Here is a 21871-nt window from a genome sequence, read left to right as displayed (position 1 = left end):
TTACTTTTAACAGATTGGGGATACAGGAAGGAGGAACAGCGAATAGGGTGCCATATTTGGAACATAGGAGGAACGAGAAGGGAAATCATGTAAGCTTTAATTATGAAAAGTAATATAAAGGCACAGGAAATGAGCACGACATTAAAAGAACACAGAAAGATCTACTACTACATGATTCCTTTTTTTGTACCGGAAGCCAGAAGTTAAAGACCCATTCTCAATTGCCTGTCAATCCTCAGCCTCTTCAAGGAGCAGATTTTGCCAACTCTTAGCCTGGCTATTAAATTAATCACTTTGCAGTAACACAGTGCTCCATCACTGGCCTGGAAGGACTATCCAGGTCAGACTCACTGTCAGGGATGAACCTCCTGCCTAATGTTTATAGGGTAGCCTTGACAGTAGCTATGGAAAAAAATAGCTTTGAGGTACTGTAGTCAAATGTCTTTTGGAATATTCTACGAAGCAAGGTAGAGCAAGGATATTAAGGCGTTAAAAATGTAGATGTTTACTAGGCTGAGACAGTTAGGGTATGCAGGGAGATCCTCTTCCCTTCCGATGGGTGGAAAAGACCTCCCCAGGAGACCAAAACAGCCTGGTTGCAGATTGCAGTTAGGGAACTCCAAGAGGTCAAATGCCATTTTTTGTTCTTGGCTATTATGCTATGCTTTAAAAAAGATAAATAATTAGCTTTCAGCCTTGTGGACACATTCAGTTCAGTGCAAGACTGGTCTCTAGTGTTTTAGATGAAAATTACAAGCAATAAACATCCAGAGCCAAACCAAGTTAATGCAGTAAACAAGAAAGATTATTTAAAAAAACAAGTTAAATGGTTTATCACCAAAGTCACAGACTTGGGCCGGAATCTTGCCTACCTCGGCAGGTCCGGTGCGGGCAGTCGGCGTGGCGAGTCGCTGCTGACTCCATCCCACTGCTGAAAAAGACCTTCCTTTAATAGGGCCTATTAAGGCCGCCCAGCGTGTTACCCGGCCCAATTAAATGGAGCGGGTCTGGTGATGTCATTCATGATGCGTCATCAGCCAGGATCTTTAAAGGGACCATGGTCACATTAGATTTGACGTTTAATCTAACATAGTGCTGTCGGTGCATGACAGCATTGAAGTGCTGCAAACACTGACACTCACTGCACAGAGGCAGAGGGCTGCACCCAGGTTCTCCGACGACTCCCTCCATGGTGTCACAGCACGCAGGGAGGTCCTCTTCCTTCCCATGGGCGGAAGAGACCTCCCCAGGAGACCAAAGCAGCCTGGTTGCACATTGCAGAGGAGGGCACAGGCAGGGATGTGTTCAGGAGGACCAATCTGCAGTGCCACAAACATTTCAATGATCTCATTAGATCAAGAAACGTTAGTACAAACCCACACTCAACTTCATCCTGCTGTGCCTCTCATCACATCCCCATCACTCTGCCTTCCATACCCTACTCCTCCATATCCTTACTCACACCAACATACCTTGCACCTCCACCCATCTTCTTTATTTACATTATCATTTCCCCACCTCACTAGCCACCCCTCACACTCACCCTCATCCTAGTGCAATCGTACCAACTAACAACACACAAGGAGGCCACTTGGGTGTTTTATCCAATGTTTATGTAAAGTTTTTGTTAATGTGGTGTCAAACATAAAAATCTTTATTTTCAATACTTTCTGGTCTTGGACAGATTTGTGTGCACCTTTAGAAGTAGCTCAGTGAGTTGTAGAGAATGGTTAGACATAATGGTACCCCCCCCCCCCCCCACAATGGTGATGGGTGTAAAAGGAATGGTTTGGGCATTGTAGGGATGCTTTATGGTGTTGGTGTGGGGTAGTGCCAATCTGGCACATCATGTGGCAGCCATATGGGTGTACAGCATCAAGTGAAGTAACTCTGGCCATGATGAGGCCATCCCTGGCCTCCCAGGCAGCAATATGCTTGGGTGCTGATGCCCTCTGTCCTGTGCAGCATCAGTTGATTGCGGAGAAGGTTGGTGTTTTTGTTGGTGCTGCTGGTGTGCTTGGTACTGCTGATGTTGGGGCTCATCGTGGTCCGATCCTGAGGACCAAGGTGAGACTGTATAAATAGCACCCATGTTGATGAAATAGATGGCAGGTGAAGTACAGATGACAGAAGCATTCTGTCAATGGTGAGAGAGGTTCTTCCAATGAGGTGAAACTGGATGGAGACTTTGCTGGAAAGACTTGCAGCCTGCAGAATCTGTGCTGGAAATGGACTGAGAAAAGTGATCACCTGTCAGGTGGGAGCTTTTACTGTACATTTGATGCTGTCAAGTAATCAGCTGGAGCAATCGCCACGGAACTCCCACCTCAGGTTGACAGACGTGGTTCCCGAGCTGTGTGAATCCATGGCCAGGCAGTGAAATTTAAAATGTATGGGGAAAAAGGCTCTTAAGTGTCTGTAAACTACCTGATAATGATTTCAATTAGGTCGCCCGCCGCTGCCGGTCGGGTCGGCTCCGCAATGACAGACGCGCCTGGGGGAAAGGCACGTGGGGGCGGGATGACAGCGGGTTCCCAACCTGCTATCAAAAAAAACAAATTTCTCACCTGATCCACCAATGATCACGCCCGCTACCACCCCAGAAAATGGTCTTGAACCATTAAAACAAAGCCATCAGTGAATTTATAGTATTTATACTAAAAATACTGTAGAAAAAGCTATTGTATGCACAAGGCATGTTTTAAATAAAGCACCTTTATAAATATTTTTGTCAGGCTGGGATGTAGATGACATGATGCTTTTCCTGTCATATGATACACAAAAAAACTGGAGTGGGAATAAATAGTTGCAGGAGGAATTGTACAAGATTGAACTTATCTTCACCGCCAAACCTCGGGAGATTTCAAAGGTGAGCGGGAATGGCTGGAGAGCGCCAAACCTTGGGAGATTTCAAAGGTGAGCAAGAGCGGCTGGAGAGCGCCAAACCTCGGGAGATTTCAAAGATGAGTGAGAGCAGCTGGAGAGCGGCAAACCTCGGGAGATTTCAAAGGTGAGCGAGAGCGGCTGGAGAGCGCCAAACCTCGGGAGATTTCAAAGGTGAGCGAGAGCGGCTGGAGAGCGCCAAACCTCGGGAGATTTCAAAGGTGAGCGAGAGTGGCTGGAGAGCGCCAAACCTCGGGAGATTTCAAAGGTGAGCGAGAGTGACTGGAGAGCGCCAAACCTCGGGAGATTTCAAAGGTGAGCGAGAGCGGCTGGAGAGCGCCAAACCTCGGGAGATTTCAAAGGTGAGCGAGAGCGACTGGAGAGCGCCAAACCTCGGGAGATTTCAAAGGTGAGCGAGAGCGGCTGGAGAGCGCAAAACCTCGGGAGATTTCAAAGGTGAGCGAGAGCGGCTGGAGAGCGCAAAACCTCGGGAGATTTCAAAGGTGAGCGAGAGCGGCTGGAGAGCGCCAAACCTCGGGAGATTTCAAAGGTGAGCGAGAGTGGCTGGAGAGCGCCAAACCTCAGGAGATTTCAAAGGTGAGCGAGAGTGACTGGAGAGCGCCAAACCTTGGGAGATTTCAAAGGTGAGCGAGAGTGGCTGGAGAGTGCCAAACCTCAGGAGATTTCAAAGGTGAGCGAGAGTGGCTGGAGAGTGCCAAACCTCGGGAGATTTCAAAGGTGAGCGAGAGCGGCTGGAGAGCGCCAAACCTTGGGAGATTTCAAAGGTGAGCGAGAGCGGCTGGAGAGTGCCAAACCTCGGGAGATTTCAAAGGTGAGCGAGAGTGGCTGGAGAGCGCCAAACCTCGGGAGATTTCAAAGGTGAGCGAGAGCGGCCGGAAAGCGCCAGACCTCGGGAGATTTCAAAGGTGAGCGAGAGCGGCCTGAGAGCGCCAGACCTCGGGAGATTTCAAAGGTGAGCGAGAGCGGCTGGAGAGTGCCAAACCTCGGGAGATTTCAAAGGTGAGCGAGAGCGGCCGGAGAGCGCCAGACCTCGGGAGATTTCAAAGGTGAGCCGGGGCTACAACGGACCAGTGAGTGTAAAGAAGTAAAAAGTAATCGAAGTGTGACATCACCAGAAAGCAGGTAAGTGATTGGTTGTTGAGTATTTCTTTCTTTCTCACTTTTTTCCAAACTTCACTTTTGTGGTTTATAGTTTCTAAGGTCTCTCTTGTGTAGCGGGGAGTGCTAGTAAACAAGGGCCCTTGAGTATATCATTTAATTGTAGTGTAATTGGTGGTATTGATTTGATTTAATTTAATTTAAATTAATTAAAGGGTAAGTCATGGCAGCACAGCTCGGCCCTGTGGCATGCTCCTCCTGCACTATGTGGGAAATCAGGGACACTTCCTGTGTCCCTGATGACCATGTGTGCGGGAAGTGTATCCAGCTGCAGCTACTGGCAGACCGCATTGCGGCACTGGAGCTGCAAATGGATACATAATGGAGCATTTGCGATGCTGAGGACATTGTGGATAGCACGTTTAGGGAGTTGGTCACACCACAGATAAAGGCTGCATAGGCAAGAAGGGAATGGGTGAGCGCAAGGCAGAGTAGAAGGCGCAGGCAGGTAGTGCCAGGGTCCCCTGTGGCCATCCCCCTCTCAAACAGATATACCGCTTTGGATATTGTTGGGGGAGATGGCTTATCGGGGGGAAGGCAGCAGTAGCCAACTTGCGGGCACCATGGGTGGTTCTGCTGCTCAGGACGGGAGGAAAAAGAGCGGGAGAGCTATAGTGATATGTGGATTCTATTGTAAGGGGAATAGATAGGTGTTTCTGCATCCACAAACGAGACTCCAGGATGGTATGTTACCTCCCTGGTGCAAGGGTCAAGGATGTCTCGGAGCAGCTGCAGGGCATTCTGGAGGAGGAGGGTAAACAGCCAGCTGTCGAGGTGCATATAGGTACCAACGATATAGATAAAAAATGGGATGAGGTCCTAAAAGCTGAATATAGGGAGTTAGGAGGTAAATTAAAAATAGGATCTGAAAGGTAGTAATCTCAGGATTGCTACCAGTGCCACGTGCTAGTCAGAGTAGAAATAGAAGGATATTTCAGATGAATACGTGGCTAAAGGAATGGTGCAAGGGGGAGGGATTCAAATTCCTGGGACATTGGAACCGGTTCTGGGGGAGGTGGGACCAGTACTAACTGGATGGTTTGCACCTGGGCAGGACCGGGGCTGATGTCCTCGGGGGAGTGTTTGCTAGTGCTGTTGGGGAGGGTTTAAACTAAAATGGCAGGGGGTTGGAAACCTGTGCAGGGAAACAGAGGAAAGGGAAGCAAGGATAGAAGCAAAAGACAGGAAGGAGAAAAGCAAAAGTGGCAGTCAGAGAAATCAAGGGTGTAAATCAAACAGGGCCACAGTAAATAATAATTCTAAAAGGACTAAGAGTGTTAAAAAAAAAAGCCTGAAGGCTTTGTGTCTTAATGCGAGGAGCATTCGTAATAAGGTGGATGAATTAGCTGCACAAATAGATGTAAACAGATATGATATAATTGGAATTACGGAGACATGGCTACAGGGTGACCAAGGCTGGGAATTCAACATCCAGGTGTATTCAATATTCAGGGAGGACAGGCAAAAAGGAAAAGGAGGTGGGGAAGCATTGCTGTTTAAAGAGGAGATTAACACAATAGTAAGGAAGGATATTAACTCTGGTGGTGTGAAATCTGTATGGGGAGAGCTGAGAAATACCATGGGGCAGAAAACATTAGTGGGAGTTGTATACAGACCCCCAAACAGTAATGCTGAGGTTAGGGATGGCATTAAATGAGAAATTAGAGACGCGTGCAATAAGGGCACAGCAGTTATCATGGGTGACTTTAATCTACATATACATTGGGCTAACCAAATTAGTAACAATACTGTGGAGGAGGAATTCCTCGAGTGTATACGGGATGGTTTCCTGGACCAATAGGTCGAGGAACCAACTAGAGATCAGGCCATCTTAGACTGGGTATTATGTAATGAGAAAGGATTGATTAGCAATCTTGTTGTGCGAGGCCCCTTGGGGAGGAGCGATCATAATGTGATAGAATTCTTCATTAAGATGGAGAGTGAAGTAGTTGACTCAGAGACTAGGGTCCTGAATTTAAATAAAGGAAACTACGATGGTATGAGGCACATGTTGGCTAGGATGGATTGGGGAATGTTACTTAAAGGGTTGATGGTGGATAGGCAATGGTAAACATTTAAAGATCGCATGGGTGAACTACAGAATTTGTTCATCCCTGTCTGGCATAAAAATAAAATGAAAAATGTGGCACAACTGTGGCTAACAAGGGAAATTAGGGATAGCATAAGATCCAAGGAGAGGACATATAAATTGGCCAGAAAAAGCAGCAAACCTGAGGATTGGGAGCAGTTTAGGATTCAGCAAAAGAGGACAAAAGGATTCATTAAGAGGGGGAAAATAGAGTATGAGAGTAAGCTTGCTGGGAACATAAAAACTGACTGTAAAAGCTTTTACAGATATGTGAAGAGAAAAAGATTGCTGAAGTCAAGCGTAGGTCCCTTGCAGTCAGAATCAGGGGAATCTATCATGGGGAACAAAGAAATGGCTGACCAATTAAATACATACTTTGGTTCTGTCTTCACAAAGGAGGACACAAATAACCTCCCAGAGATGTCGGGGAACATAGGGTCTAATGAGAGGGAGGAACTGAATGAAATCAGTATTTGTAAGGAAATGGTGTTGGGGAAATTGATGGGATTGAAGGCCGATAAATCCCCAGGGCCTGATAATCTACATCCTAGGGTACTTAAGGAAGTGGCCCTAGAAATAATAGATGTATTGCTGGTCATCTTCCAAAATTCTATAGACTCTGGCACAGTTCCCATGGATTGGAGGATAGCTAATGTAACCGCACTATTTAAAAAAGGTGGTAGAGAGAAAATGGGGAAATATAGACCGGTAAGCCTCACATCGGTAGTGGGGAAAATGCTAGCGTCCATTATAAAAGATGTAATAGCAGAGCACTTGGAAAACAGTGACAGGATCGGACAAAGTCAACATGGATTTACAAAAGGTAAATCATGCTTGACTAATCTACTGGAATTTTTTGAGGATGTAACTGGTAGAATAGATAAGGGAGAACCAGTAGATGTGGTGTATTTGGACTTTCAGAAGGCTTTCAATAAGGTCCCACATAAGAGATTAGCGTGCAAAGTTAAAGCACAGGGGATTGGGGGTAAGGTACTGACTTGCATAGAGAACTGGTTGGCAGACAGGAAGCAAAGAGTTGGAATAAATGGGTCTTTTTCCGAGTGGCAGGCAGTGACGAGTGGGGTACATAGAAACATAGAAGATAGGAGCAGGAGTAGGCCATTCGGCCCCTCTAGCCTGCTCCGCCATTCAATGCGATCATGGCTGATCATCCAAGTTCAGTACCCGGTCCCTGCTTTCTCTCCATATCCCTTGATCCCTTTAGCCTTAAGAAATATATCCAACTCCTTCTTGAATATATTTAATGAATTGGCCTCTACTGCCTTCTGTGGTAGAGAATTCCACAGGTTCACCACTCTCTGGGTGAAGAAATTCCTCCTCATTTCTGTCCTAAAACGCTTACCCCTTATCCTTAGACTGTGACCCCTGGTTCTGGATTCCCTGACCATCGGGAACATCCTCCCTGCATCTAGTCTGTCCAGTCCTGCCAGAATTTTATAAGTTTCAATGAGGTCCCCTCTCATTCTTCTAAACTCCAGCGAGTACAAGCCCAATCGACCCAATCTCTCCTCATATGTCATTCCTGCCATCCCAGGTATCAGCCTGGTGAATCTTCACTGAACTCCTTCCATGGCAAGAATATCCTTCCTCAGATAAGGTGACCAAAACTGCACACAATACTCAAGATGTGGTCTCACCAAGGCCCTGTACAACTGCAGCAAGACATCCTTGTTCTTGTATTTAAACCCTCTCGCTATGAAGGCCAACATACCATTTGCCTTCTTAACCGCCTGCTGCACCTGCATGCTTACTTTGAGCGACTGGTGCACAAGGACACCCAAGTCTCGTTGCACTTCCCCTTCTCCCAATCTATTGCCATTCAGATAATAATCTGCCTTCCTGTTTTTGACACCAAAGTGGATAACCTCACATTTATCCACATTATATTGCATCTGCCATGCTTCTGCCCAATCACCCAACCTGTCCAAATCATCCTGTAGTTTCTCGGCATCCTCCTTACAGCACACATGCCCACCCAGCTTTGTGTCGTCTGCAAATTTGGAGATATTACATCTGGTTCCCTTGTCTAGATCATTAATATATATTGTGAATAGCTGGGGTCCAAGGGCCGATCCCTGCGGTACCCCACTAGTCACTCTCTGCCACTCGGAAAAAGACCCGTTTATTCCAACTCTTTGCTTTCTATCTGCCAACCAGTTCTCTATCCAAGTCAATACTTTGCCCCCAATCCCATGTGCCTTAACTTTACACGCTAATCTCTTATGTGGGACCTTATCGAAAGCCTTCTGAAAGTCCAAATACACCACATCCACTGGTTCTCCCTTATCTATTTTACTAGTAACATCCTCAAAAAATTCCAGTAGATTAGTCAAGCACGATTTACCTTTTGTAAATCCATGTTGACTTTGTCCGACCGCAGGGATCAGTGCTAGGACCTCAGCTATTCACAATATATATTAATGATCTAGACGAGGGGACTAGATGTAATATCTCCAAGTTTGCAGACGACACAAAGCTGGGTGGGTGTGTGTGCTGTGAGGAGGATGCAGAGAAACTCCAGTATGATTTGGACAGGTTGGGTGATTGGGCAGATGCATGGCAGATGCAGTATAATGTGGATAAATGCGAGGTTATCCACTTTGGTGGCAAAAACAGGAAGGCAGATTATTATCTGAATGGCAATAGATTGGGAGAAGGGGAAGTGCAACGAGACCTGGGTGTCCTTGTGCACCAGTTGCTGAAGGTAAGCATGCAGGTGCAGCAGGCGGTTAAGAAGGCAAATGGTATGTTGGCCTTCATAGCGAGAGGATTCGAGTACAGGAGCAAGGATACAATAGCAAAATACTGTGAATGCTGGAAATCCGAAATAACAACAGGAAACGCTGGAAAAACTCAGCAGGCCAGGCAGCATCGGTGGAGAGAGAAACAGAGTTAACGTTTCAGGTCGATGACCTTTCGTCAGAACTGGGGAAAAAAGCAGGAAATGAAAAGCAAGTTTGGGGGCTGGGAAAAGGGGGAGGGGATGAAAGAACAAAAGGGAAGGTTAGTGATAGGAGAGAAAGCAGGAGCGATTAAGAGACATTGAGAGACATTAAGAGATATTCAAGGCAAGGGGAGGTGGAAATGGAACAGGTTAAGGAACAATGTGAATTGCGCTGGCAGAATGAAGGACAGCTGAAGGGAGGGAAGAAAAAACAAAAAGTGTGGATAAAAAAAGAAGAATATATATATATGTGATAGGGGTCGAGGTTATGATCTGAAATTGTTTAACTCTATGTTGAGTCCAGAGGGCTGTAGAGTGCCTAATCGAAAGATGAGGTGCTGTCCTCGAGCTTACGCTGAGCTTCCGTGGAACAATGCAAGAGGCCGAGGACGGTGAGATCTGAGTGGGAATGGGGCAGTGAATTAAAGTGACAGGCCACCGGGAGCTCGGGGTCCCCCTTACGGATGTCTTGCTGCAGTTGTACAGGGCCTTGGTGAGACCACACCTTGAGTATTGTGTGCAGTTTTGGTCGCCTTATCTGAGGAAGGATGTTCTTGCCATGGAGGGAGTGCAGCGAAGATTCACCAGACTGATACCTGGGATGGCAGGAATGACGTATGAGGAGAGATTGTGTCGATTGGGCTTATATTTGCTGGAATTTAGAAGAATGAGAGGGGATCTCATTGAAACTTACAAAATTCTAACAGGACTAGACAGACTAGATGCAGGAAGGCTGTTCCCGATGGCGGGGGAGTCCAGAACCAGGAGTCACAGTCTAAGGATAAGGGGTAAGCCATTTAGGACTGAAATGAGGAGGAATTTCTTCACCCAGAGAGTGGTGAACCTGTGGATTTCTCTGCCACAGAGGGCGATGGAGGCCAGTTCATTAAATATATTCAAGAAGGAGTTGGATATATTTCTTAAGGCTAAAGGGATCAAGGGATATGGGGAGAAAGCAGGGACAGGGTACTGAATTTGGATGATCAGCCATGATTTCATTGAATGGCGGAGCAGGTTCGAGGGGCCGAATGGCCTACTCCTGCTCCTGTCTTCTATGTTTCTATGTTTCTAAGGATAAGGGGTAAGCCATTTAGGACAGAGCTGAGGAGGAATTTCTTCACCCAGAGAGTGCTGAACCTGTGGAATTCTCTACCACAGAAGGCAGTAGAGGCCAATTCATTAAATATATTCAAGAAGGAGTTAGATATATTCCTTAAGGCTAAAGAGATCAAGGGATATGGGGAGAAGGCAGGGACAGGGTACTGAATTTGGATGATCAGCCATGATCTCATTAAATGGTGGAGCAGGCTCAAGGGGCCGAATGGCCTACTCCTGCTCCTATCTTCTATGTTTCTATGTTTCTATGTCAGTTTGTGTAATATTTATAGAAGCCCCAGTGGGAATTGAACAGCCCGCCCATGTCACACAGCAGGTCTCCCAAGACCTATTTATGGCGGGGATGCGCCTCTTAAAGCAAGGTTATGTACCCTGCTTTGATTTTCAGTTGAACAACCCAGGAAACTATTGTGGCAACAGAAATGAGTTGGAGGGCTGCCCCACCTCGCGTTTTCTGATGCCACCCTGGAGATCCTGGTGGAGGAGGTCAGGGTAAGGAGGGAGGTGCTTTTTCCCAGCAGCCACCCTTGTACAGGCCTGGACAGACTGGCAGGATCAGTGCCATCAGCATCACCCCCACGACCTGGCTTCAATGTAGGAAGAGGTTCAAAGACCTCACAAGTGCAGCAAGAGTAAATTCAGCTCTTCAGCCCTTCACCTCTCCACGTCTTTCAACAACACCTGACAACACTCCTCTTACCCCTCCCCTTACCACTCCCAACAAGTCCCTCCCCTCCATCACATCCTTCAACATACAAACACAAAGGCAAACTGCAACACCTCGCTTTCTCATTCCAAACTCACTCACCTCTTTGCTCTCTTCACACCACACTTGAACAGCATTTTCTTCTAGCATTCTAGCACTTGCACAACCAATAACTCCTCCTTGCACTCCTTGCTCACTTCACATTATACACACTTGGCTTTACATTCCTCACCTCCCTATCCGCATTCCATCTTCCTTCTTCTCCACCTCTCACTACCTGTACGATATGAACACTCCCCACACATCTTCACTTACCTTTTCAACAACCACTCACCAACTCTCACTCTCTTTCAGCAGGACAAGACAGCACATAATGCAAGAAAGAGAACCTATTATTTGTAACCCTTCATTCACCTCAGTAAATATGCAGCAAGCTTCAAAACTTAAAGCTGCATTCTCAAAACTATTACCTGTAATGTCCAGCTTCTCAGTGCCATCCTAACTCTTAGCCCTTTTCTCTTTCATCCCAATCCTTCTCAGCAGCAAGAGGCTCCTGTAGAAGACACCTCAGAGTAGAACATCCCTTCCGAGGATTCATCACATGCTCCATCCCTCCCAAGCACCAGCACAAACATGGGCACTCCATGTGGGATAGATAGTGAGGCAGACACCAAGCACGAGTGAGCAGCAACAAGTACTGGTGGCAAAGGATAGCCCATGAGAGACCTTTTTGGAGGATGAGGTCTTCTCACAGCTCTACTGCACAGGACAGAGATGAGAACTTCAGCGACGCGGGCATGAAAAGGAAACTACTGGCCTCACATACGCAGTTATATGATATATTGAAAGGCATTCCAAGGAGTTTTAGCACTATGGCTGAACATGTGGAGGAGTCTTCTTCCGGCCTACGTGGTATAATTTCACATGGGATCAGCACACTGCAGCCTAACCTGGAGAGTACGGTTACCTCCAGGGATGCTGAGACCATGCCCACACAAAGCGAGTCAGTGCCACCAGTCTTTGCAGCTTGATGGAAGCTCAAACAGCTGCCATGCAGATTCTGGGCTCCACCTTTGAAAGACAGGTGTCTACCTTGGACAGATTGGTGGACCGAATAGATAGGGACTTTCCAGGATTCAGGTAATCTTCAGCAGTCTACTTTCCCACAGATCAGTGGAAGTGATGAGCGTCAGCCCCATTGGAGTGGCAGAGGTGCAATGGGAGCAGTATATATTTCCCTCTCTCAGGATGTCAACACATCTGTGAAATCGCCACCCCCTCAATCAATACCAGCTATGGTACCCGCAAGTCAGCTGGGCAAGGCTGCCCTGGCAGCAGCCGAGATGCAGCAGCCTGCAGCCAGGCCCTCACAGGCTTGTACATCCAGAAGTCAATGGCCACCAGCATCCCAAAGGTTCCAACGTGAGGAACAGTAGCCTCCCACCAGCTTTGTTGAGGCCACTAGAAGAGCATCTCATAGGAGTAGCAGAGTTCAGAAACCTTCTTATAAGAAAGGCACCAAAGATTATAAGATCCCAGAGGGAACCTGGTTCCAAATGATTCGAGGCTGACACCCAAACCCAAAATCCAATCATAAAGATGCCACGTTTGTAGCACACTGACTTACGCGGGTTTTTGGTCTGATGACATCTGCTTTTGACCATCAAGATAGTTATGACAATACAAAAGGAATATGTCTCCATAGGTTAAAATGCGGCCCTTGCTGTTGGCCTTTGTTTTTATAATTCATTGCGGATGTTATAACAATGGTAACTGCAGCTAACCTTGGTTCCCAGGCTAGCTGTACTCTATGTCTCAACCTTACTGTTGGCTAATATCCAACTTTCACCCACAGCCTCACTATTCGACTATAGCAATCCTCTTTCCCACTCCAGGCTGTCTGGTTACAGCATACTCACAGACTTTTAATTATAAGCAAAAGGATTACATGTTATACATAATTCAGGTTACCATTGCATGCAGTTGATTACAAACTTCTACATTTAATCCTTACACATGATTATAGATCTATTACTGATGATTATAAGATATTAATTGTTGTGTATGTACCTTTAAGAGTATAACTGGTCTCAGACTGCAGTACCGGCAGTGACCACCCCTGTATAAAAGGCGCTAGAGAGCCTCTGTTGTTTAGTTTCGTTATGGACTTCCACCAGTAAACATCTGTTTGTTTTCACTCCTGCTAGTCCGTGTCTAAATCATTCACGGACTTAACACTGGCGACGAGTAAAGAAACGAACTTACCTGCAACTCAGCAGCAGCTCCAACGACGTTGTTGAAGGTCGGAGACAGAAAAAAAAAAATAGAGGCCATTGAAACTCGAGAAACGGGCGTCGACCATCAATCATCAGGTTCAAGGCTTTGCAGGAGCGACTTTCCAGAGCCAGGCTGGGTTCCTCGGTCCGTGGTTTCCCAGCTAATCGGGCTGGTGGCAGGTAGTGCTCTGATCCTTCCTGGGCTGCGGCGGGCTGAAGCTCGATCGGGTGGCCTTTCAACGGGGCCGGGCAGCGAGTCGGGAAGCAAGGAGAGAGAGAGAGGGTGGAGCACACAGGGCGCGGCCGGTGTTTCAAAGCTGGGCAGCGTTCGGACCTCAGAAGAGGGAGGGAAGTGTCCCAAAGGGTCCGCTCCACGACGGGAAGATAATAAAAGAAAATGAATTAATATTTAACGCGCAGGAAACCGTGGAAAGCAGCGCTAACAACAGCGGGGAAGAAGACAAAGCGCGGGAGGCGCCATTTTGTTAAATCGGGGAAGAAGGCAAAGCACGGGAGACGCCATTTTAGATTTGCAAGATGCCGAAGACTGGCTGTATCACTGCTTTTTGATAATACATTAGAGGACTGGACCACGTATGTGGAAAGAGTCGAGGTATATTTCGAGGCAAATGAAATAGCGGAGGGGAAAAAGGCATCAATATTGCTAAACGCAATGGGCGCTAGAACGTACGGCCTATTGCGGGATCTGATTACTCCAGCCAAACCGAAGGCGAAGAGTTTTAATGAAATTGTTGCTGTTCTACAGGAGCACTTAAACCCTGCACCGCTGTTGATAGCAGAAAGATTTAAGTTCCACAGGAGAACTCAGCACAAAGATGAGAGCAATGCTGAGTATCTTACGGAACTACGCAAGCTATCAAAGCACTGCCAGTTCGGAGCAGGGCTGGCAGATACCCTATGGGACAAATTTGTCTGTGGACTCCTGAGTGAAGGAACACAGAAGAAGTTACTCGCAGAAAAAGAGCTGACGCTAGATAAGGCTTTCAGCGTGGCAGTATCGTATGAAGCAGCAGCCAGGGGAGCTGCAGAAATTCAACAAAAACCACAGCAATACGGCACCCACGAAATGACACGGGGATTTGCAAAATGTTATTGCTGCGGCAGAACTAACCATGACCAGAAGGACTGCTGGTCCAAAGACAAAATATGCAGACAATGCGGGAAGATTGGACACATTGCATGAGTTTGTAGGTCTGGGAAGAAGACCAGCGACAACAAAAAGGCTACTAAGGAACCGTACAAGAAAGTACAAAAGATGACGGACAGTAGTTCCGAAGACCAGATGAGCGATAGTGAATCCGAGAACAGGAGATTAAGCTGTCTCAAACTTCACAATGTAATCGCAAAAGAGGATCACCGAACCATTTGGGTCACCCTCACGATAGCAGGGTCCTAAGTTAAAATGGAATTGGATACAGGATCAGCGCTAACCGTCATGAATCGATGAGACTATGAGCGGCTATTTTCACACATACCCTTGAGAGAGACATCCATCGTCTTGACGACGTATACGGGGCAAAAAGTATACCCCAGAGGAAAAATAAGGGTGCCTGTCGAATACAATGGCAAGAAAATACGGAAATTGTATCTCTACATACTGCCAAATGATGGACCACCGTTATTGGGACGGGAATGGATCAGGAAGATAAACTTAGATTGGCATTCCATTCATGCAATGACAGTGGACGGTAAAAAAGATGAAGACGTCACTCCTGGACGATTGTCAACAATCTTAGCTAACGCCAAAGAGGTATTTCAACAAGAACTGGGCACGCTTAAAGGCGTAACCGCCTCGTTAAAAATAGAAGAGAATGCAGTTCCCAAGTTTTTCAAAGCGAGACCGGTACCATATGCAATTCGTCCAGCTGTCGAGGCAGAGCTGGAGAATCTGGAGAAGGCGGGCGTGTTGTCTAAGGTCGACTGGAGCGAGTGGGCGACACCCATTGTTCCTGTCATGAAGAAAATGTTAAGCAATAAGTCCGGAGAGCCAAGGAAGATTCGCATCTGTGGGGATTTCAAGGTGATGGTGAACCCTGTCCTTCACACAGTACAATATCCTCTTCCAAGGATAGAAGACATCTTCGCCTCACTGTCTGGAGGGAAGCGTTTTACAAAAATTGACCTAGCACAAGCATATTTGCAGATGGAGGTTGAAGAGTCCTCTAGGAAGTATCTCATGATAAACACTCACAAAGGTCTTTACCAGTATCATCGATTGGTATTCGGAGTAGCATCGGCTCCGGCGATATGGCAAAGAGCGATGGAACAAGTCCTGCAAGGGATTCCGGGGACTCAGTGTTACTTGGACGACATCCTTGTAACAGGTGAAGATGACAGTGAACACCTTAACAACCGAGAACAGGTGCTCACTAGACTATGGGAACATGGGCTGCGAGCCAACCGCCCCAAGTGCAAATTTTTTAAGAAACAGATATCGTATTGTGGCCACGTGATTGATGAAGAGGGGTTACATAAGTCCCCTGACAAAATTGAAGCCGTTGTTAAGGCCCCAGCGCCTGAAAATGTGTTGCAACTGAGGTCATTCCGCGGGTTGGTGAATTACTATCATAAGTTTTTGCCGAATTTGTTGACAATTCTGCATCCACTGAACGCCCTGCTACGAACGGGGGTAGCATGGAAATGGAGCGATGATTGTAAACGTGCTTTTCAGAAGAGTAAGGACTTAATCACTTCAAAGGAAGTATTGGCTCACTACAACCCAGCACTGCCAATCAGGCTGGCGTGTGATGCGTCTCCCTACGGCATTGGGGTGGTACTGTCACATAAATTCCTTGATGGTTTGGAGAGGCCGATAGCTTTTGCGTCACGCTCGTTAACTTCTGCCGAGCGTAACTACGCCCAGATTGACAGAGAGGCCCTCAGCCTAGTGTGGGGGGTGAAGAAGTTCAATCACTATCTGCACGGTCAAAAATTTACTCTACTAACCGATCATCAACCTCTTGTCTCCATTTTCAAACCTCAGAAGGGCGTACCGATAATGACAGCACAACGGCTGCAGAGATGGTCCCTTTTCCTAGGGGCACACCAATATGACATCGAGTACAGGGGAACTAAACAGCATGGAAATGCTGATGGATTGTCACGTCTACCGTTGCCGACGGTGGAAGAAGAAGACCTTGCAGTGGATCCAATGGAGTTATTCCACTCGACCATAGTCGAATGTCTCCCTGTGACGAATGCAAACATAGAAAAGGAAACACGGAATGACCCGACACTATCACGGGTCTATGATTTAACGGTGAAGGGATGGCCAGCACATGGCGAACCACTGCTGCCAGCATTTTCGTCAAGAAGAGAACAGCTGTCAGTGTGCAGAGGAACCTTGATGTGTGGATCCAGAGTAGTAATTCCACCTAAGTTGACAAATAGAGTGCTCAATGAGCTTCATGAGGGTCATCTGGGTGGGGTAAAAATGAAGAGCTTAGCCAGAGCGTTTGTGTGGTGGCCGGGAATCGATAGAGAAATCGAAGAGATGACCAAGAGCTGTGCAGGATGCCAGAAGGTCCAAAACGCCCCACCACAAGCTCCTCTGCATCCATGGGAGTGGCCCTCATCTCCATGGCAAAGGGTGCACATTGATTTTGCTGGTCCCTTCATGGACTCGATGTTTTTAATTGCAGTGGATGCACATTCAAAGTGGCCAGAGGTAATAAAAATGTCCTCAACCACCACGGAAAAAACTATCGCAGTTTTACGAACCATATTTGCCAGGAATGGGCTGCCTGAACAGATTTGCTCTGACAATGGACCACAGTTTGTGTCTGAAGAGTTCCGGAGGTGCTTAAAGAACAATGGTGTTAAGCATTACACATCTGCCCCATATCATCCAGCCACTAATGGATTGGCCAAGAGGTTTGTCCAAACATTCAAGAAGGCTATCAAGGCAATGTGTAATGAAGATATACCCCTACAACACAAGGTGGACAACTTCTTGTTTGCCTACCGGAATGCGACACATGCGGTTACCAACCAAACTCCAACCATGATGTTCTTCAATCGAAGACTACGATGCCGCTTGGATTTGGTTAAGCCAAACGTCCGAAGAGATGTGGAGAACAGGCAGTTTCAGAATATGAATGAAAGGCCGACCAGGAATTTTAAGATAGGTCAACCAGTTTTGGCCCGGGACTACCGCACTGAGAAATGGCAGCCAGGAACGATTTGTACACGACAAGGAGCTCTCATGTATATCGTGGACGTTGGGGAGAGCATTGTAAGACGCCATGCTGACCAGATTCTAGAGTCACTGGAAAACGTCAACTCCACACCACGATCTGATACACCTGGTAATGAAATCGACGTTCCAATTGCAGCTACCGCAGAACCGGTAATATTGGAAGCAGATGAACCAAACAACGACATTGATTCCGACTCAACATTGCCAGAAGAACCTGATATTCCAAAGAGGCGTTATCCAGACAGAATTAGGAAGCCTCCTCAAAGACTGAACTTATAATTGCTTAAACTTAACCAATGTATCTAGCAACAGTAATTGTGATTGTAATTCGTTATCATTAGTTGTTAAATGAATGTTATGTACTGTTTATCTAAAAGGGGAGGAATTGTTGTGTATGTACCTTTAAGAGAATAACTGGTCTCAGACTGCAGTACCGGCAGTGACCACCCCTGTATAAAAGGCGCTAGAGAGCCTCTGTTGTTTAGTTTCGTTATGGACTTCCACCAGTAAACATCTGTTTGTTTTCACTCCTGCTAGTCCGTGTCTAAATCATTCACGGACTTAACATTAATGGTTATAAGATAGTAAAGCAAGAATTCTAAAAAACAACTAACATTTAATTCATGACAATCTTACGGTCCCTGCCTCTTATCTCAGTCTCTGGAATGCCATTAATTCTCTCAACTTTTCTCACAGACTGACTGTCACTTTGCTAACAAGGCTTGTTGGAGTCTGCATTTTTAATATTTGGTCAAGCAGGCCTCTTTCTTCCATTTTTAAAATCTAACCAGGTCTACCCAAAGCATATTACACCAGCTTAAAAGCGTGATTGTTCAAGAATCGGCGTGCATTGACTGACAGTTACATAATACGAACTTAAACCTAAAACTAATAATGCTTATTTCATTTTGTCCATGTTAGCTAGTGGGAATCGGAAATGGAGATTTCTCAGGCTTCTTATAAGATTGACACCTGAATGAATGGAAGGCAATTATTATGTTTGCCATTACCTTTATCACATTTGGCATTTTGGTCTGTGATTCAATAGCAAGTTCTGAGTCTGCCTATTGATATAGCAGTTGTCTGAATGGTTTGAATGTTCCTTAATGCAGGATTAAGGGAGTGGTGAAGGACATAACAAGAACTGTTAATGCAGAAGGGCTCTGTGTAAGTTTTCAGGGCAGGAGAATGAGCAGGTGAGTTGAATCGCTGAGCAATTAGCTGATCTCTCATATCTTTTGCTGCAAGGCGCTGAGGTGGACTCCCTACTTCCACTGCTTCCTTGCCTTCCCCCGGTCTTCCTCGCCCAACAAGGTCTGCCGCTGCTGCTGCTGCTGCTCTGCCTCCTCCAAATGCAGGCCTCTCTGTATGGTGAGGTTGTGCAGGATGCGGCACACCACTAGGGAGAGTCTTTATGGGGCATATTGTTACGACACCCAGACCTATCAAGACACCTGAACCTCTGCTTCCCTATGGCGTGCTCAATAGTTATCCTGATGGTCTCTTGGCTTTGTTTATATCTGTGTTGCTGAGGCGTGGTGGGGTTGCAAAGGGGTGTGATGAGCTACGTGTGTAGGGGGTATCCCTTGTCCCCCAGCAACCATCCTACTGTACTATGTTCCCGAGATGGTCAAATATTGGGGGGTGGTAGACTGGCACATGATAAATGCATCATGACAGCTGCTTGGGTACCATGCATAAACTTGCATGATCCTGCTCCTATGATCAGAGACGAGCTGGACATTAATGGAGCGGTAGCCTTTTCTATTGATGAAGGCTGCTCGCTGGTGTCCTGGCACCCTGGTAGCAACGTGTGTGCAGTCAACAACACCCTGCAAATGAGTAAAACCAGCCACTGCTACAAATCATCGATCTCTCTCGTGTTGACTTTTGAGGTCAATGGGGAAGGTGATGTACTGGTTAGCCCTGGTGAACAGGGCGGCAGTGACCTGCTGAATTCAGCTTTGCACAGCAAACTGGGATATACAGCTGATGTCCCCTGTAACAGACTGAAAGGAGCCAGTGCCAAAGACGTTAAGGCCAGTGGTTACTTTGACTGCCACCGACACAGCATGCCCCCCGCCCCACCACCACCACCCCTATCCAACAGACAGCAGGTCCTGTTGCAGGAGGCTGCAGAGGTCTGCAACAGAGGCTTTGAGAAGCGCAGCCTCCTGATGCACTGCTCCTTGGATAGATCCAAGAAAGTGACTCTTGGCCTGTACACCCTGTGTACTGGATATGGCCTCCTACAAGCAGCCCCCCTCAACTGCTGCCTTCTAATAGGCCCAGCTGCTGCTTTTACTGGTCACTGACGCTGCTGATGCTCCTCTTCTTGCATGTGTTCCTCCATCCAAATGAAACTAGCAATAATAGCACCCATGATTAGCAGATAAAGCTTCCTGGGGGTAATAAAGCAAAAAAAAATGCCAAAGACGTGATCTGGAAGATGGGAACTCTTCTGTAAATCCAGATAGCACAAGGATCTGTGATCCAATTAGCTGCAGGTGAGTGCCCCTTTAAATACTGAGACACCAATCCCGCCAGGTTTTACTGATGAGTTGGGCACTGGGCGGAACTTCTGCAATTTTAAGTAAAAATGACATCAGATTTCTAATTGCATCACTAGACCCCCATTTTAATATAGTCAGGAGACCCCGGCCTGCCTGCAACGGGCGCCTCGACCACCTCCGAAATGTGCACCTTTAAAATAGTGGCAGGCAGGAATGCATCAGTAGCGCAGCGGTGAGCACTCTTATCGCTATTTTAACCACCTACCCACCCATTCCCGTCAGACAGGCTGGGTTAAAATAAGGGCATCAATGTTTCTAACTATTTTCATACAGATATCTGGGCCCCAGTATTTACAGGAAGGCGGGGAGAGCAGTAGCACGGTGGAAACCCGGCAAAGCTGGGGGCGCGGAGGTTCTGCTAAATTAATTTTTTTTTTCAATTCCCTACTTGGCAGCTGGCTGAATTGACAGACTTGGTAACGGTCCCTGGCAATCGAGAGGGGCTGTAGATCAGGGCTTGGGTCGGGGGGTCGGTGATCGTAGGGCAGGCTGCTAATCGGAGCTGGGGGGGGGCAGTGATTGTGGGGCAGGCTGCTAATTGGAGCTTGTTGGGGGTGGTGATCGTGGGGCAGGCTGCAGATCGGAGCTTGGGGGTGGCAGCGATCGTGGGGCAGGTTGCTGATCGGAGCTTGGGGGGGGTCAGTGATCGTGGGGCAGGCTGCTGATCGGAGCCTGGGGGGGCAGTGATCATGGGGCAGGCTGCTGATCAGAGCTTGGGGGGGTGGCGATCATGGGGCAGGCTGCAGATCGGAGCTTGGTGGGAGGTGGCGATCGTGGGGCAGGCTGCAGATCGGAGCTTGGGGGGGTGGCGATCGTGGGGCAAGCTGCTGATCGGAGCTTGGTGGGGGGGCGGTGATCATGGGGCAGGCTGCAGATCGGAGCTTGGTGGGGGGGCGGTGATCGTGGGGCAGGCTGCAGATTAGAGCTTGAGGGGGCGGTGATCGTGGGGCAGGCTGCAGATTAGAGCTTGAGGGGACGGTGATCGTGGGGCAGGCTGTTGATCGGAGCTTGGTGGGGAGAGCGGTGATCGTGGGGCAGGGTCTAGAGAGAGGCCACAATCGGCAGAAGACAGGCCGAAGGCTTCCTTGAGGGGCCGGGAGAAGCACTCCTGCTCCTCTTGGCCCACAAGGAGTGCTATAAAAAACACTTACCTTCTGGAGCTGGCAGTTCCTGTCTCCATTTTGCTGCCGGGTTTCCCGAGCCCTGGGAAACACGTCCAGCAGCAGTTAAATTTAATTCAGAATCACAACTGCATTGTGGGAGCCTGATTTAAATATGCTAATGAAGTGTTCCACATCTCCAAGACGGGCCACTCGCACAACACGCTACTCTCCACCGTAAGAATGGTGGCAGGCATAAACGCATCAGGTTGGGGTTGGGTTTCGCGTTTTTAAGCATTTAACCTCCCCCACTGCCCCAGCCTCATCCCTCCCATCGTGGGGGGGCGGGGTTAATATCGAGGCCCTGATGTACAAAGCAGTGTTTTAAAATACATACCTGGGACATGCGCCGTGGGACTTTTTTTGCATTATTGTTACTATATAAAGGCAAGTTCTTGTTATACATCTGGGATGTCCTCAGATATAGACAGTTGCTTCTTCATGTAAAAAAAAACACGGTTTGCACACAGGGTTCATTTTGTCCAGTTCAAGTGACTGCCCTCAGCAGTAATCAGGCCACTTCTGTTTTTAACAAAGCAATTGTCCCAGCCATCCTCTGGTGCAGAATCTGAATTTCTTGGACTCTTCTAGGGGTTTTCAGGTGAACTTTTTATGATGCTCTTCAAAGTCTCCCAGTTTATAAAGCAAAATTCTTCACGAAGTGGCGACTGTCAATCAATCACAATCAAACAACACATAACGAAA

Source organism: Somniosus microcephalus, chromosome 4 (assembly GCF_052327205.1).
Source record: "Somniosus microcephalus isolate GS21.2 chromosome 4, FLI_Smic_1.0, whole genome shotgun sequence".
Classification (NCBI taxonomy): Eukaryota; Metazoa; Chordata; class Chondrichthyes; order Squaliformes; family Somniosidae; genus Somniosus; species Somniosus microcephalus.
This window is presented reverse-complemented; position numbering follows the sequence as displayed.